Source organism: Leptinotarsa decemlineata, unplaced genomic scaffold (assembly GCF_025532065.1).
Source record: "Leptinotarsa decemlineata unplaced genomic scaffold, Ldec_3_MD MMD2_P_RNA_scaffold_12, whole genome shotgun sequence".
Classification (NCBI taxonomy): Eukaryota; Metazoa; Arthropoda; class Insecta; order Coleoptera; family Chrysomelidae; genus Leptinotarsa; species Leptinotarsa decemlineata.
This window is the reverse complement of record NW_027412526.1, coordinates 9,710,904-9,729,730: the sequence shown is the minus strand read 5'-3', so window position 1 is coordinate 9,729,730 and position 18,827 is coordinate 9,710,904. Positions and strand designations below refer to the sequence as shown.

The following is an 18,827-nucleotide window of genomic DNA, read 5'->3' as shown; positions in this document are numbered from 1 at the left end:
AAATAATGTAAGTATATCTCTCTGTCTGCACCGATAGTACGAAATTCTTGTTTCTTGAGTTGAAAGATTGTTTTGTTTCAATCGGGAAGTTATAATCTCCGATGTTTCCTCAGAAAGGCCAAGGTCCCTGACCAGTGCGTCGAGATCTTCCTGGTTAAAGGGCTCAGGAGAAATAAGTGGATTGAAATCAGTTGTTCTACATTCATCACTTGAAGAAGAGATTTTTTTCATCTAAGTCGTGATCATTTTGTGTAGATGAAGATCTTTGTGGCACTGGTGCATCGCCAGATTGATCGAGTAATGGATAACACTTTGACTTCATATTCGACGGTTGTAAAATATTCGTCAGGAGCTTCAAAATGATGTGTCACAAGATCACCGCGGTGGTAGTGCGCCCGACTCACGATCGGAAGGCCGTGGGTTCGATTTCCGCCTCGACCAGATATTTTTCTCGAGAGAATTTATCTGGTTGAAGCTGGGATGATTTTGCAACCGTGTTAGGAATCTCACGTTAAAAGGTAAGCCCTCGTTAGTCCTTAGCTCGCACAAGTTTCTCAACTTCTGAGAGTTGTCGTTCGTATGGGGGCGACAGCTGATTAACGTAAAAACAGATTTTCTTCAAACAAGACTCGCCTTTCTATTTATTTTTTTTCCAGATGGCGCCCAGTAGCCGTCTTGAAAATTCCATCTGTCAATTTCACTTCAAAATAAAGCATTCATGCATTAATTTCATTATCCCAAATTTCAATTTTTTGAGTTGAACCGTTCAAAAAATAAAAAGGGGGGGACATTAAAGAAATGAACTATATATTCACCACAGATGTTACAGAAATAGTTGGGGTCGTTTTTACAGATATTTTCCGATGTAGACACTGTAAAGAAATTAATTTGTGAAAGAATCACTCGGTTTTATGAAAGTTGAGTGTAAATTCACGATAGTAGCTACACAAATATGGTCAATAGCTGTATTTCAAAAACTGGAGCTTTTGTAAAAAAAAGGTAGATTTGAAATCAGTGCCCCCGACAACAGCTATGTGATTTCACGCAACAAAAAAACAATTAAATTTCGTTTCCTTGTGTTGTCGTTAATGAACTTTTAAAAAATGGAACGCACAAGTCCATCGACCTGGTGTAATGATATGCATCAAAGGTTTCTGTGTGACTCGGAGGTTGTTGAAATAAAAGAATTTGTCTTGGAACTGATATAAAATGAACTGTTCAAATGAATAATTTTGAAACTGACAATTTTTTCAGTTCTTTTAAGAATGAAAGAATTCAAAGTCAAAGTCAAAATATGCTTTATTGTCTGAAGATTAACATCTTATTGGCAAAGCTTGGTTAAAATAATTTTCGAGAAACAATTTCACACATAGTAGCTATCGCTACTTGTCAAGTTATAATTATTCGAGTAATGTTCTCGAAAACTATACACTATAAAATAATATACATTGGCAGGTAGTTGTTGAATAAAATTTCAGGTAGTTATTGAACATATGTACAAAGAACAAAAAATACGCTTTACGAAGCCTAAAAGGTAGTCATTGGACAGCAAGCCATGATGGTCAAATCTCTGAAGAAGCTAGCTACTCCCGCCAGCGAAACGTCAGGAAGAAATTCCAAAAATCCACGGCTTTCAAACTCGAAAAGCAATGACACTGATAACAAAAACAATTAGTATTCACGTAGCACAATACATCACTTGCACGAATATACTTAGCCAATAAGAATTTATTTGGAAAATTTTCAATATTGATTACATAAAACGAGTCATCCACAAGTCGATTCAAAAAGTATCTTGGTAGTTTATAATAGGCTCTATCACAAAAAAATCCTTCAAAACTTCCCTAGAGTTTACGTTATTGCATGCAAATTTCAGATTTGATGAAAGGTGATTGAACATTTTTAACCCATTATAAAGGAGTGTCTTTGATGAGGGAATATTTTGGAATGGGCAAATTAAAGTCGTTTTTTTGTCGAGTGGCGTTTGTGTTAATTGAAAATCGATTTTGATGTTTTGCTATGAGACATATAGTTTCAATAATAAAAATAGATATTACAGTGAGGATTTTCTTTTCCTTAAACAGTGGTCTGCAAGAATCTCGTGGTTTTGCTTTACACAGAAAACGTACAGCTCTTTTCTGTATAACTTAAATTGATTGCAGTGTTGTCACAGTACATGCACCCCAGAAAGGAATTCCATATCGTAAATGAGATTCTATGGGAGAGTGTTATGTTACTTTGGCAGCAGCAAATCTTTGATTTGAGACTCTTGATATGGTCTTCAAATTTCAAATCACTGTCATTGGATAGTCCCAGAAATTTGGTTGATGGTTTATTCTCAATAGAGATGTTGTCAATTTGTAAATTGCTGAACATTTGAAGCAAATTACGTTCGTTTTAGAGATATTAAAACTGAGAAGATTTGCGTCACACCATCTTTTTATATTGTCAATATCATTATTTATTACTGTTCCAAGTTCAGAGGGATTTTGATCATGCCATAAAATTGTAGTGTCGTCAGCGAATAGTGTGAACTCTCTTTTAATATCAATAGATGTCAGATCATTTATATACAAAAGAAATAATAGTGAACCTAGGACTGAGCCTTGTGGAACTCCACAGTTTATTTTTCCTTTCTCAGAATAATTAGATTCAAACCAATTGAGATTTACACCTCTTATACCATATTGTAGTAATTTCCGAAGCAGTGTACCATGACTAACACAGTCGAACGCTTTCGATGTCACAGAACACAGCAGCTGCAATCTCTCCATCATTTAATTTGCTATATAGACTGTACAATAATGAAAAAATGGCATCATGAGTGTTTTTTCTATATTCTGGAATCCAAACTGACATTTGTTTAATATCTGTTTTTCTTCGAGAAAATCAACTAGTCTTCTCTCGACTAGTTTTTCTATAATCTTTGCAAGTGTTGTTATTAAAGAGATAGGTCGGAAGTTAGAAGAGATGCCAATATCTCCACCTTTATGGAGAGGAATAACAATAGACATTTTGAGAAAATTTGGAAAAACTCCTTGATTATATGAGAAATTTATTATGTCAACTAGTAGGTAGGACTGATTACACAACACAACAAAGTTTTTGTTTCGGGGTTGAAATTAGATGATTTTAATGTATTTCCACGTGTTAAAACCGAAAGTGACCATAAAAATTATATATTAGCTCTTGTTTTCAAGATATAGTATCATTATATTATATATATGTATATTGAGTTTTCAACAAATGAAATATTTCATCACCAACAGTTGGTACACATGTTTGTTTACATAACACCCCTCTCATCAGCTGTTCTTAAGTAGTAAACATAACCTATGTGAGTTTGTCAATTGTACGCACGTGGTTGCTATTGAAATTATCGTGTGAAGTTGATTTTTAAATTAATTTAAGTGCTGATCTGAAATGCCTCGAAAGTGTGTGAATTCTGTCGATAGCTTTTGCTATATATGTGGTGAAATAACATTTAAGGCTCAGAAACGTAAAATGACACCTATCGTTAAAACAGCCTATGAACATTTTTTTGGTGTGAAAGTTGGGGACCAAGATAAATCATGGGCTCCTCATATATGTTGTAATTCTTGTTCCGTCATATTGCGAGAGTGGCTGAAAAATAAAAACCGGGCAATGGCTTTTGCAGTACCTATGGTTTGGCGTGAGCCTACCAATCATACAGACGACTGTTATTTCTGCTTAACTCCTCCCATTAAGCAAGGTTTATCTATGAAGAAAAGAGGAACGGTTAAATACCCTAATCTCCCATCTGCTCTTCGGCCTGTACCACACTCAGACAATTTGCCAGTCCCTTCTCCACCCCAAAACTATGAAGTTTTAGAGGAAGGTGATGAAGACTGTTTAGAAGGAGCAACCCATTCTTCTACATCCTATGACCCTGATTTTGAGGTAAGCGATAGGTCTAGTGATCCGCACAGAATTAGTCAAGCAGAGTTGAGTGACCTTATAAGAGATCTTCGCTTGTCTAAGCAAAAAGACTGAACTGTTAGGGTCAAGACTACAACAGTGGAGGAGAGTCACAATTTGGATTAGTTCTCGGCGGAAATCCCAGAACAGAATGAATGCATGTATTTCGAAATAACTTTCTCACTGATAAAAGGTCGAGTCATACATTTAGTTACAAAGGATCAGCCACTTGGGCCCTTCTCTTAACTTTTAAATGTGTTAACAATGAGTACCTACTCGAAACATCCCAAATGGTTTCGTTCTAAATATCGATGCGATGCGATGAAAAAATACAAAAATCCTGAGTAAAAATTAAAATAAAATAATTAACAAAAAAAAACTCCAGCAGATGGATATTTTGTACGACTGCTCGGTAATAGAGTCATGAAAAGTGATTTTCTAACGAGAATTTATAATACACAAATAAAAATCAATAACGAAATGAAATGTTTCTAAAGTAAGTAGTTGTAGGAAAAAAGTATACTAAATATGACTATCAAGGAACAATTTTTTTTTATAATCATAATTTCTATTTCTCTTTGATATTCTGAAAAAACACTTTCTTTGATTTATGTTCTATTTATTTAATAAACAATTTGTTTTAAACAAATTAATTTTTACGATATATTTTTTTAATACTACCAAAAAAAAGTGTAACTTTTTGTGTAAAAAATTTTTTCTTTATTTTTTACAAATTTTTTAATATTTTTCTATTTTTGCCTTTGCCAATTCATCATGGTTCTCAATCGTTGTTATCAAAATAACTCATAAACTAATGGAGACTAGACAAACACACAAATAAGATTTTAAACAAATGCTCTAGGCCTATTATTTATCAAATTTATGACAATTTTTTACTAAAATACACCCTAAATCTGTTTTTTTGGGAATCTGTTTTTATGGGTTTTAAATTTTTATAACTCAAACTATTCGACATACGACAAAGACACTTCAAGTCTTTTTTGTTCTCCTTTTAATAGTAAACAAATAACATGCTCTAACAAATGCTCTAACCCTGTTATTTATCAACTTTTTTAACAATTATTTAAAAAGATACTTAAACAATCTAATCTAATTAGTTCTTCATAATGATAATCACGGCGCAAAACTCGCCAGTTGTGGTTTGCAAAAGGCCGTGCTCTTGTAAAGCGACGCGAAATCGACTGCCTCGTATTGTCCTGCACACTCTCACAGACAACGGCCATGTTTTCGACAGACCTTGCGTTTCGTCGACGTACGAGGTTGGTCGATTGTTTACTGAACCAATGGACTCTCAGTATGGCGATTATAGCGAGCGTGATATGGACGAAGCGCGCGGTACGTTGTCCGAACATAATACCCATTTTGATTGAACAATTTTATCAATTTGAACATGTTGTTAAATGCTATATCCGTCCATGGTGATTCGACAAAACAGACTGATCAAATGGCGGAACTCATCTTGATTTTATTCAGGTTGGAGCCTGGCTCCCTTACCCTTTGAACTGAAAGACTGATCAAATGATAAGTAATTTGACAGATATAGCTTCAACAATATGGCTGTTGTCAATTGTCAAAGTTCGGAAGATTCTATATTAATAACTTTCCAGTGAGTGTATGTAAATTCTGTTTATCCTTAATGAATTTCACGGAATATAACTAGTTATTTTTTTTCTTGGAACGGATCATTTCCCGCTGAATTGATTCAATTTAAGAAAAGACAGAGAGAAACGAAATTGAGTTTCTGGCAAGGATCTTTCGCGTGTTTCCTCTTGCGATTCTTTATTTGTGGTGGATGCTTATTTCTGTACGAAAATACATGTTCTAATGTACCACGATTAAAATAGGAAAACTAGCTAGACGCTGAGAAACAACGACTGTGAATAGTTCAACTCGAGTATTAAGTTCTCGATTATAAAACGACTAAGAACACAGAAAGCAGAGTTTACATTTTGTTACATCGCGAGGTGGTTGAACTGAAACATCTCAGTTAGAATTCGAAGAAGCGTCTGTTTATGATAGATATAATGCATGAAGCCACTTCCAGAAAATTTTTCCTCACTTAAATTTCACCAACTAGTTACCTATTTCATTAGGTATATTATACTTATCGAGCTTAATCGGCCCCAATACCTCTTTATATTTGCAGAAAAAAGAAAAATTAGAGAAGCAAGAGTTTGAATTGGCCGCGTGTCTGTTGACCAATAAAATTGATCATGTCTACAGAGGTATTGCCAAGTGCCAATTATTTTAACCAAAATGTAGAGTTATGAAACATTACAAAGAGTACATTGTCTCATACATTCATCAGAGATAGCTGACTTGGTGGCAATATGGCTAATATATAATATATAACATTGAATTTTTAATTTTTTTATTAGGATTCATGAGCCTTGAGAACCATTTAAAAATATAGCTCGTTAAATTTTATTTAGAACTATGGTTTTCCAGTACATTTTATTTCATATGGAGAAATTTTTCATGAATATAAACGTTAATAGGTTCATATACACTTTCATTATTAAAATTTCTGTGATATTAACATGAAAATGAAAACATGAAAACGTTTTATTTGCGTTTTGTGTTATTTTGATCCCATGTATAATCAATTTTCCCTTCCAATGCATTTCTTTCTTCTTAGATTTAGTTGTCGGAAGTGAGTGTGATTTTACTTTGAATCACGAATGAATCAGAAACTGTTTATACCAATACCTACGCTCCGTGAATTTTACAATTTGGCAGTGTTCATTATTTGTATTGTTCCTATTGGTCAATCGAACAATACACGGGCCTAGAAAATCCGATTTTCAATAATTAATTACGAGAAAACAACGCTATTCAGAGAGCTGAAACAAAGTACACTATTTTTCAATTTGAAATTGCTAGCAAATGAACTGTAAACCAAAAATCATGAAACAAGCCCATTGTCAAAGTTCGGAAGACCCTTTATTAATAATTTTCCAGGAAGTATATGTAAATTTACGTGTATCCTGATTGAATTTCACGGAAGATAACTAGTTATTTCTTTCTTTGGAACGAATTCTATACCTAACACTACCTATACCTAACATTTCGGATCATTTTCCGCTGAATTGATTCAACAGAGGAAAATTATTCAGTTCTGTTTGGTCATTGAGCAGATGTTCTGAATTTTTCAATCTAGCGATTTCCACTCGCATTTAAAGCATTACGAAAGAAAGATTTTCAAAACCGTCTCTTCAAAATTAATCTCGAAATTAAGTAAAATGCCATAGTCATGATAGAATTCATACCTTTTTACCAAGAGTGGGTTTGCAAATGTTGAATTGATCTCTTTTTAAAAACTCTTGAGCTTTAAACTATTTTATTCTTTTGGAGAAATTTCTCCATTTGACTAATACCATCGAGAATACAATGTTTGGGACAAAACTATTGGTCAACTTATATCCTCCGGATCTACCCGACACTGCTTGAAGTAGTATTCATTTTATTAGGTTGTTTTAACAGAATATAAAGGAACAGTAAAAATTAAAGTTTTTCAAGAAAATGTTTTTTTATATTGATATGTTCACATACAGCCAAATGGAGTAAATTCATTATTTCGGTTACTGTAATTCTTTTACCAAAATCTTCTTCCATGAGCTCCTGAGTAGGTATCATTTTATTGGTATGCATTATTTTCTTTTAATATGTTTACTATCGATATATGGCTAACATTAAATGTAGTGGATGACTGTCTACTCGATGTGTGGGTTTTCATCAAACTCGAGGCATCACATCTAATTTGAGTTCACCACTCATAGCATTGGTGGCTGCTTCTTTTATCTGCCCCACATGACCAAGCTCGCGAAACTGTTTCTCTATTTTGCTTATTGTTCCTTGAGATATGGGCAGTGAATTAGTAAATTTCTCATGAAATAGGCGAGCTAATTTCTGTTGTGTTCGGGTTTTATCTCCGTAACCAATCATTTGTAAAACTGTTATTCATTTCCGTTAATCTTACCATTTGTCAGACTTGAAGTTAACAAATTTCAAACTTAAATCAAAATACTGACAATTAATGTTTCAACATACAAAACAATTTGACAACGCGTTTTAAACTAACGTTGCCACGGAAATTATTTACAGTTTTTTAAAGGATACCATCTAAAAAAACATTGCTGTGATTTTTGCTTACTTTCATTATCAATACCTCAACATGAAATTAGTTTTGAGTATATTGCAATAAGTTTTGAGTGTATTTTATCGAATTTCGGTAATCACATGATTTTAATTTATTTTATCTCAATTGTTGCAATATACTTGAAAGGCGATAACATTTTTAAATAGAGAATGAAGAGACCTTTATAACGATATATCACAAGCCTATACTTCCCATTTGGAAATTGGGGGTTGTACCTGTCATTCAAAGCGTGTTGAAGGTAGGGGTAGCATTTTCCGTTGAAATATGTCAAATTATAATTCAAATTTGACATGTTTCGGGATTTTGTTAAAATATGTACTGTCGCGGAAATAATGAATTTATTCCATTTGTCTTCTACACACTGTTTATTGGCAAAATGAATACTTAGTTGATAATTTTTTTGAGAAACAATTTTTTTTGGAATCATTGTTTGCATTAATAAAAGGATTCCTCAAAAAATTTCTATTATCTCACAAACAATTCTCAATTTGTTTGTACCAACTTTTTCAGTAATAAAAATGAAATGTCAAAAAAATATATCAACGTAACTTTTATCATTAAAGAAACAAACCAATCGAAATATTTGAAAAACATAAATTTGTTCTGAACTATTGATTTGAATGAAAATATTGAAATTTCCGATGTTTTTTTGGTTTCCCACATACTTTGAGAATTTATGAACGAAAAAAAAATGTTTTCGTTCTTACCATTTGAGCGTGAGGTAATTCGAAAATAGAGTTCAAAACCACCCTTAAATTAAGATGATGATTAGAATTCACGATAATGAATCAGAATAATACAATTAAATTTTCTGTAATAATTATCAGCGTCGAGGAAAATGGTACAGTTTTCCACTGGTGTGCCGTGCTAAGCACCTGTTATTAAACTTTCTTTGTGGCTAATGTTTCAACTGCTCCGATAGAAACCTCATTTAAAAGTTTGATACTGTCGTATGCTGGAAACCAAGTTTTCCACCTGATATTATCCAGAGAGCAGGTTTTTACGTTCCAATTTATATCGAATCATATCAATCAAATATAACTCAGTCGGGAGTGGATGTCACTTTTTCTTTTTCGTACTTTTTTCGATTTGAAAATGTTAAAAATGTCGTTAACTACGGACTGGTATGGATATTTGTGATATACAGAGTGGTGGAATGATTTGCTTTCACCAGATTAAAATTTTTTTTTCAGATTATTGTGTAGTCATGTTTAAGGGAATAAAGATTTGTTCTTGACATTCTTATTGGAAATTTTCGAAAAGTACCTATTTGCTTCAGCTCCAAATATCTACAGTTGGTCAAGGTTGCTTGTAAGGAAGACAAGTTTTGAGATAAAAAGGGATTTTGATTCCTTATCCATTGCTTCTTTGTTTTCCAAGAATGCTAAAGGGGAATCGATATTGAATAAAAACATATAAGGCGTCTGTTGAAATTGTATGTGTATGGCCGGCCTAAACATTGAAGATAAATTTTATGATTGGCTGAAGTCATGTTACGGTGACGAATTGAAATCGGGGAATACGGGGATGGTTATCGCCGTCGTGTACAGTTCAGGAACTGATCGCGATTTGAGTGTTTAAAACGATATTGGTGCAGTTAAAATTACTTGAAATTTTTGTTATCTTTTTAAAATGTGGCGTCTTTGGACAAGTACTAATAGTAATAACGAGTGTGATAAAAACGCAGACTTTTCCGGTGTAGTGATTCCACGTTTGTTTGAAGGTGGTTGACAATGTTTCGTGGTGTATTTCATCAGTTCGGACTTCCATTGTCTAATATAATATAAATTGATTTGAAAACCCTGAAAAAATAAAAATATTACCCGAAAATAACAATTTTATTAAACAAAAAACTGAAATTGTAAGAAAATAACATACAAGCTACAACCAAAAAATAAAAAATTGAAATATTATTAAAAGCTGAAAATTAAAAAATATTATTAACGAAAAATTAAATACAAAAATTAAAATATTCCAAACCAAGTTATGTCACGACGTTTCGATTGTTGATATCCACAATCGTCTTCGGGTGATAACTGGACTTATTCCTCCGAGATCTGACTATTTATGGGTCATTCGAGTGCTTTCACCTATCCCTATATCATCAAGACCCTACTAGATCGTGCTTTAGAGCTTTGTAATACAAAGGAAAGTCTCGAAAAGGAACTAGGCATCATTAAAGATGACCTTCAACGGAATGGTTACTCCAGAGTGATGGTAGTACAGGCTTCAGCTAGAAGACAGCAAGAGCTCCACAAGGAAGAGAAGCCGCCACAACCAGTACTTGTACTTCCCTACATCAGAGGATTATCGGAAAGGATAAGAAAGATTGGGTCCAAGTATAACATCAGGACCTGCTTCAGATCTGGGAACACTATCCGTAGCAGCCTCACAAAAACCAAGCCACCAAACGCGGACTGCGATTCCAAGAATTGCATTTACCGGATACCCTTTGAGTGCCGAGAATCATACATCGGTGAAACTAAGAGGCCATTGAAAGTTCGCATTGTTGAGCACAAGAAACACACACAGCGAGGAGAAACCAGCAAATCCGGAATAGCAGAGCATGTTTGGACTCATCAACATGATATCAAGTGGGCTCAAGCTGAAATCATCCACAAAGAGGAACACTGGTTTAGGGGAAAATTCAAGGAAGCCGCGTATATGTTGTCCAACAACGCATTTAGTCAAGTTAGCGTAAAGATACGTAACATATGGAAACCTCTAATCAAGCGAAAAACGACCAACTCCCCCCAAACGGTCATCTCCCGCTAAAACCAATGAAGCGGAAAGTGGAAAGAGGGGATAGGTGAAAGCACTCGAATGACCTATAAATAGTCAGATCTCGGAGGAATGAGTCCAGTTATCACCCGAAGACGATTGTGGATACTAACAATCGAAACGTCGTGACGTAACTTGGTTTGGAATCTTTTAATTTTAATTTTTGATTTTTTGTTAATAATATTTTTTAATTTTCAGCTTTTATTGATATTTCAATTTTTTATTTTTTGGTTGTAGCTTGTATGTTATTTCCTTGTAATTTCAGTTTTTTGTTCAATAAAATTGTTATTTTTGGTTAATATTTTTATTTTTTCACGGCGGTTAGTCCAGCAAAAGTTGGTATCAATGGCAAACGTCCACCGATTTCGGGAACAGGAATTATGCGTGGTGTGCGGATTTTCTTCTTTCCACCGGCAGCTTTGAGGTATTCACGTGCCGCTTGCAATGCCATAGAGATAGCTTTTTTGCTATTATTCGTCACAATACATTTCGCACTTTATGAACTATCCCAGCACCAAATGCAACTTTTCACATTTTATTTTTCTTCGTTTGTTTTTTCTCACTTTTTTCTTATTGGTGCTACAACCCATGCCCATATGTCTTTTTGCTGCCATAATGTTGGTGACAAGTAATGCAGCTGCTCTTTCCCCAATACTCGCGTCCTTCGACTTAACCATATCCCAAGCGCTGTATTCAAGTTCTTTGTCGGCTAAATGTCTTGCTGCGAGATCGGATGGATGCTCAGAATATTGAATATCGTGTTTTTTTCATGCAATATCCATTTTATTGATTCCAGGATCGTTGCTAGCTGAACGTTGTTTCAATTTTGTACCCCGTCCACAGTATTGATAACCTTTGGGTATATGTAATTCTAAAGGAAGTTTGTTTATTAAATCATCAACAAAACCACAACCTCTTCGAATTTTACGATCACTTTCAATACGTCCGTATCATTTGATGTCATACATTGAAATAAATAAGCTAATAACATTTAAATTTATAATGCGCACGGCACGATGCGCATTGTAAAGGCGGGGACAGACTAAGCAAACATTGTCGAGCAACAGTTAATCAACTGTTGAGCAAGAATTGATCAAATGTTGGCAAACAAACGTCGATGATTGTTGGAAAACTTCGGCGAACCTTGTTCCTGAAAAGTTCGTTCAGTCGAGCCAAAATGTGCGACGAACGCGTAACTGCAGAAAGCGTCGGTGGTGGTAAAGAAGTAACGGGTGATTTTTTTGAGGTTAGGATTTTCATGCATTAGTATTTGACAGATCACGCGGGATTTCAGACATGGTGCAAAGAGAAAGATGCTCAGTATGCTTTGACATTTCATCATGAATAGACTTACTAACGAGCAACGCTTGCAAATCATTGAATTTTATTACCAAAATCAGTGTTCGGTTCGAAATGTGTTTCGCGCTTTACGCCCGATTTATGGTCTACATAATCGACCAAGTGAGCAAACAATTAAAGCGATTGTGACCAAGTTTCGCACTCAGTTTACTTTATTGGACATTAAACCAACCACACGAATGCGTACAGTGCGTACAGAAGAGAATATTGCGTCTGTTTCTGAGAGTGTTGCTGAAGACCGTGAAATGTCGATTCGTCGCCGTTCGCAGCAATTGGGTTTGTGTTATTCGACCACATGGAAGATTTTACGCAAAGATCTTGGTGTAAAACCGTATAAAATACAGCTCCTGCAAGAACTGAAGCCGAATGATCTGCCACAACGTCGAATTTTCAGTGAATGGGCCCTAGAAAAGTTGGCAGAAAATCCGCTTTTTTATCGACAAATTTTGTTCAGCGATGAGGCTCATTTCTGGTTGAATGGCTACGTAAATAAGCAAAATTGCCGCATTTGGAGTGAAGAGCAACCAGAAGCCGTTCAAGATTTGCCCATGCATCCCGAAAAATGCACTGTTTGGTGTGGTTTGTACGCTGGTGGAATCATTGGACCGTATTTTTTCAAAGATGCTGTTGGACGCAACGTTACGGTGAATGGCGATCGCTATCGTTCGATGCTAACAAACTTTTTGTTGCCAAAAATGGAAGAACTGAACTTGGTTGACATGTGGTTTCAACAAGATGGCGCTACATGCCACACAGCTCGCGATTCTATGGCCATTTTGAGGGAAAACTTCGGAGAACAATTCATCTCAAGAAATGGACCGGTAAGTTGGCCACCAAGATCATGCGATTTGACGCCTTTAGACTATTTTTTGTGGGGCTACGTCAAGTCTAAAGTCTACAGAAATAAGCCAGTAACTATTCCAGCTTTGGAAGACAACATTTCCGAAGAAATTCGGGCTATTCCGGCCGAAATGCTCGAAAAAGTTGCCCAAAATTGGACTTTCCGAATGGACCACCTAAGACGCAGCCGCGGTCAACATTTAAATGAAATTATCTTCAAAAAGTAAATGTCATGGACCAATCTAACGTTTCAAATAAAGAACCGATAAGATTTTGCAAATTTTATGCGTTTTTTTTTTAAAAAAGTTCTCAAGCTCTTAAAAAATCACCCGTTATATTCGCAAACAGAAAACGGAATTTTTTTACCAGAACCAAGCTGTTCAAAAACTTCACTCGAGTTAATGCAACCGCATATTATATTAGACAATGGAAGTCCGAACTGATGAAATAGTAGTGATTCCAGTAGCGATGGTGAACAATGCGAAAAAGAGGTACCAGTGAGTACCAGTAACCGTTGCTTACAAATGTAAAGTGATATAAAAACATAGGAAGTTTTAATTCTAATTTTTCAATAAAATTCATGTAGTTTCCACATATGCAATTATTCTAATAAGGTAAAGGTCATTCCTATATTTTCGTTGCCTCAACAAATAATTTTGTCAAAAACAGTGCACGACACTACAAACCTTGCCTGGTTTCATCCACGTACTGAACACTCCTGATTATTCGATAAAAGTGAATTTTCCTACATACTCGAAGCAAACACAATTTTGGTGCCTCCTATTTTTTTGCCGTGCTTCCCTAGAAAAGTATAAACAGCGGGAACACCGTGTATTTTGGACGTCGTTTGTATTTTCTCTCTCCGATATATCTCGACAATACCTAATTTAAAAATCAATTTCCCCATTCCGAGTGGATCGCTCGTATCGGCATGAAATAAAAATACCCAGAGATCGCGCCTATTGAATTTCCCTGAGTAATTCTAGTCATTTTCGATCAAATTTGTATTTTTTGCCATTGACACGATATTGAAAAAGCTTCGACCCGGAGTGGAATGAAGAGAAAAATTTACGAGAGACGATCAGGAACAATGTAATGAATAATTGGATATTAATTTATTTTATTCATTACCTCAAGGCCAATACACATGTAGAAATTACAGTTTCGTCGGTTTAACATTCCAAAAAGAATACCCAAAACATTTATGTATGAACAAACAAAATTTAAGAATCCATTGAAAACGCTCTACCCTTTTTGCTAAACAAGATTATTAGATATTCTTATATATTTTCATATATAACTTCATAATATTCAATGGTAAGAGATTCACCAAAACATGCTGCTACAACCACTATACAGGGCTTTTCATGATGAGCGTTAATTAGCCGTTTCTGGCAAACTATTCAACGGATCAACCTGAAAATTCCACAGTATGTATAAGTCAATATGACCTACACGCCTAAAATATTTTAAACGAAGCGGCGTTGTCGCTTCTACCATAAATTAGCGGCTTCTTTGATTTTTCAAATGGAACACCCCGTATATAATATCATATTATGATTCATTAACACTTTGTCAACAAATTCATATACTATTTCCCTATACCTATCTATTACCGTTTAGAAGATATAAATTAATTTCGATATTTTTATTACCAAACATGAACTTTTATAAATGCTGATAATCTTGAACTCTTTTGCACTAAAACGATCAAATTTGAAATGGAGTGGAGTGATGCTATGAGGATCTTCACTCCGAGCCATATTTTCATTTGCCTCATACAGGGTCTTCAAAAAATGCAGATACTTTGATCTCATGAGAAAATGAGTGGAACTCAATTTTTTCAAATGGAACACCCTGTATATTTCAACATTTTTGAGCTCTACATCCAATTTTAGATTAACTTTATTCAGATAATACTATTTCTATTTTGAACCGTTTTCGAGATAAACTGTTTCAAACGGAAACTGACGTGGTTTCCTTGTTCATCACTCATTCTTGTAAAACAGATTTCGTTTGATGTTTCTCAATTAGTCACAGATAATACAATGAAAAGATAATTATTAAAATACACCTCAACCATCGAATGAAACTTCTCTTCAAACAATAGTTTTATTAACGCTGAAACACGAACTGAAAATAATAAACCCATGAATTAATAAGTTAATTTAATCGTCAGTGTATTTCAGAATATGTTCAAACACTTATCCACCTCTACTTAAACAAACATGTAATCTCTTCAAAAGATTGTCGTGTGTAGCGCTTCTGATCAAGTCTGGAGTCAAACTATTGAAAGCAGTTGTAACTCTCGATTTCATATCTTCCATTGTTGTTATTGGAGTAGAGTAAACCATATTTTTAATGAAACCCCACACGAAATAATCTAATGGATTGCCATCTGGTGTTCTAGGAGGCCAACGAAAAGGTCCATTATTACCAATCCATCTGTCTTCGAAGATTTCGGTTAAAGCTTCGCTGACTGAATGAGACTTATGGGGTGGAGCACCATCCATTTGGTACCATACACGTTCTCTTACTGGTCTATTATTTAAAATCGTTTGAATTCCATTCCTCAGTAAATCTTTGATGTACTCCATTTTTTGTGAACTTGGCCTCATCTGTCCATATGATATTGTCAAGGAAATGTTCATCCTCTTGAGTCTTGACAAGTACCCATTCAAAGAATTCCACTCGACGAGGTAAATCAGTCTCTTTCAAATGTTGGACACAGTAGAACTTATAGGGATGCCATTTATGCTTATTAAGAATTCGACAAATTGTCACGTAAGGTATACCTATCTCCCTTTCAGCCTCGTGCAGAGGAGTATTTGGAAATGCATGAAAGTATCCCAAAACTGTTATACCATTGTTATCATCATCCACTTTAGTCTTCTTACGAATGCTTTTTGGACGGAAGGTTCCATTCAAACTACAGTTTTTTAGTAGTCGATTTATCACATTACTATTCGGCTTTGGAAGTTGTGGATATCTTTCATGAAATACTCGGCATGTTCTACTTGCAATTCTATTGCACTCACCATAAATTATTAATAAATTCAAGAAATCTTCATTACTGTAACCTAATCTTGACATTATTCTATTATAATTGGTAGCTATCACAATCAGTCAAAACCACCAACGAAAGTCTGACGTTAAATAATTGATTTATTTATTTTTCCAAAGCACACTATTAAAAAATATTAATGTGTACTGTTGTACGTTAGAGACCAATACCTCAATGTATACAAATTGTAACTTTTTCTAAGGTAGGTACATACCAATTTCAAATTGACTGATCTAAGACAGTTGAAAAACTGGATCAAAAAGAAATATTACTAAGTATAAAAAAATGTTGAATATCCAAAATAAGTGATGAGTTCAAAAAACGAGCAAGAAAACCACGTCAGTTTCCGTTTGAAACAGTTTATCTCGAAAACGGTTCGAAATAGAAATAGTATTATCTGAACAAAGTTAATCTAAAATTGGATGTAGAGCTCAAAAATGTTGAAATATACAGGGTGTTCCATTTGAAAAAATTGAGTTCCACTCATTTTTTCATGAGATCAAAGTATCTGCATTTTTTGATGACCCTGTATGAGGCAAATGAAAATATGACTCGGAGTGAAGATCCTCATAGTATCACTCCACTCCATTTCAAATTTGATCGTTTTAGTGCTAGAGAGTGCAAAATTATCACCATTTATAAAAGTTCATGTTTGGTAAAAAAAATATCGAAATTAATTTGTATCTTCTAAACGGTAATAGATAGGTATAGGGAAATAGTATATGAATTTGTTGGCAAAGTGATAATGAATCATAATATGATATTATATACGGGGTGTTCCATTTGAAAAATCATAGAAGCCGCTATTTATAGTAGAAGCGACAACGCCGCTTCGTCTGAAATATTTTAGGCGTGTAGGTCATACTGATTTATGCATACTGTGAAATTTTCAGGTCGAAATAAATGAATAGTTTGTCAGAAACGGCTAATTAACGCTCATCGTGAAAAGCCCTGTATATCTTTCATTATTTGCATGAATAGGTGCAGCCAACTTTTGTGGAACATATTCTTGCCCCAATTCCATTTTTAAGCAATACATAACAATTCGAACGAAGGGGTGAAAAGGATACACGCTTGACTGATTCTGACGTGTTTCCACCAGCTGCAGTTTGTAACACGGGGCCTATGGTCGGCCTTTTCTTGTCGAGTCTCTTGTGTATAATTATGTCGTTTGGTTGGCATTTATACAAGGACGTGCGAGTAACTTGTTTGTATTTCAATATGGTGGATATTTTCCAAATTATTTGTGAAAAAGTTGTCTTCAATTGTTGAACAATATATTTGTTCATTGAAATTTAGTGTGTGATCAAGTTCCGAAATAAGCACTGCTCCCAAAATCAGAACTGTAACCCCCTTCTCAACGCTCGTTTTACCAACCAACTTGGCGGTATCAGGAGATTAACTAGACTAATTCATAACTAATTGAATAGAACTGGCCGATACTTGATGAAAATATCGGTACGACCAATCAGCCTTACATCCTTCCTGCTGAAAGGACTTGAGAGGATACTGGACGGACATATGAGGAGGGTAGCATTATATGCATCCCCACTGAATAACCACCAGTATGCTTATCAAACCGGCAAATCGACGGATTCAGAATTAAACAACCTCGTTGAGAAAATATCCCAATCCCTTGACAACAAGGAGATTGCGGTTGCTGTATTTCTTGATATTGAAGAAGCATTTAACAATGCACTACCTAAATCTATAGGATTTTCTCTGGCTAGAAAGGGTATAGAATCAACCATAACTGGTTGGATCTATGCCATGCTAGCAAACAGAACGGGAAGGGTAGCTTGTAATATCCTCCAAAGCGCGTTGGACGTTGTTCACAGTTGGTGCCTGAGGGAGCAGATGTCTGAAAACCCCAGCAAAACTGTGTTAACCCCCTTCACCAAGAGAAGGAAATTGGACGATCTAACTCCACTTTACCTCAATGGTGTGGTCATTCCATTTGGAACGGAGGTGAAATATCTCGGCATTGTCCGTGATAAAAGACTCACCTGGAACGCTCTCTTGGAAAAAGTTTTACACAAAGCCAGACTGTCTCTATGGACATGTCAAAGGATTTGTGGTATAACTTGGGGTTTAGGTCCAAACAAATCCATTGGATTTATGTGATGATTGTCAGACCAACGATCACGTATGTTGCAATTGCTTGGTGGCCGAAGGCTTTACAGAAAACGGCCCAAGCGAAGCTCTCTGGCTTACAGAGACAGGCTTCTCTGGCTATCATTGGTTCAATCAGTACCACACCGTCAGCGGCCATGGAGATCGTTCTAGATCTAGCTCCGCTCTACATTTTTCTGGAAAGAGAGGCTAGATGGACTGCATACAGACTTGTGCACATTGCCAATTGCACAAATCAATTCAATGCAGAGTGCAACAGACTGTTAGTTGACATTGGAAGTCACAGTATTCTGGAAATGATCTCTGACTTTATGCCTCCAACTGTCAACTACGAACTGTCTTATAAAGTACTATTTCCGAGTAGAGAGGACTGAATCCTGCGGAAGAAGGAAATATTGAGAGCAGATAGTTTTTGGTTCACAGATGGATCAAAAACACCTTCCGGTTCTGGTGCGGGTGTTTTCAGTCGCAGACCCAGGACAGAATTATCTACCTGCCTAGGAACTTATGCGACTGTATTTCAAGCGGAAA

At 35.2% G+C, this 18,827-nt stretch overlaps 1 protein-coding gene across 4 annotated transcripts in view; it reads left to right on the top strand.

Moving 5' to 3' along the window:
- sdk (sidekick cell adhesion molecule) overlaps positions 1–18,827 on the top strand; it is a 556,813-nt gene that overhangs the window by 4,160 nt on the left and 533,826 nt on the right. The window lies entirely within an intron of this gene.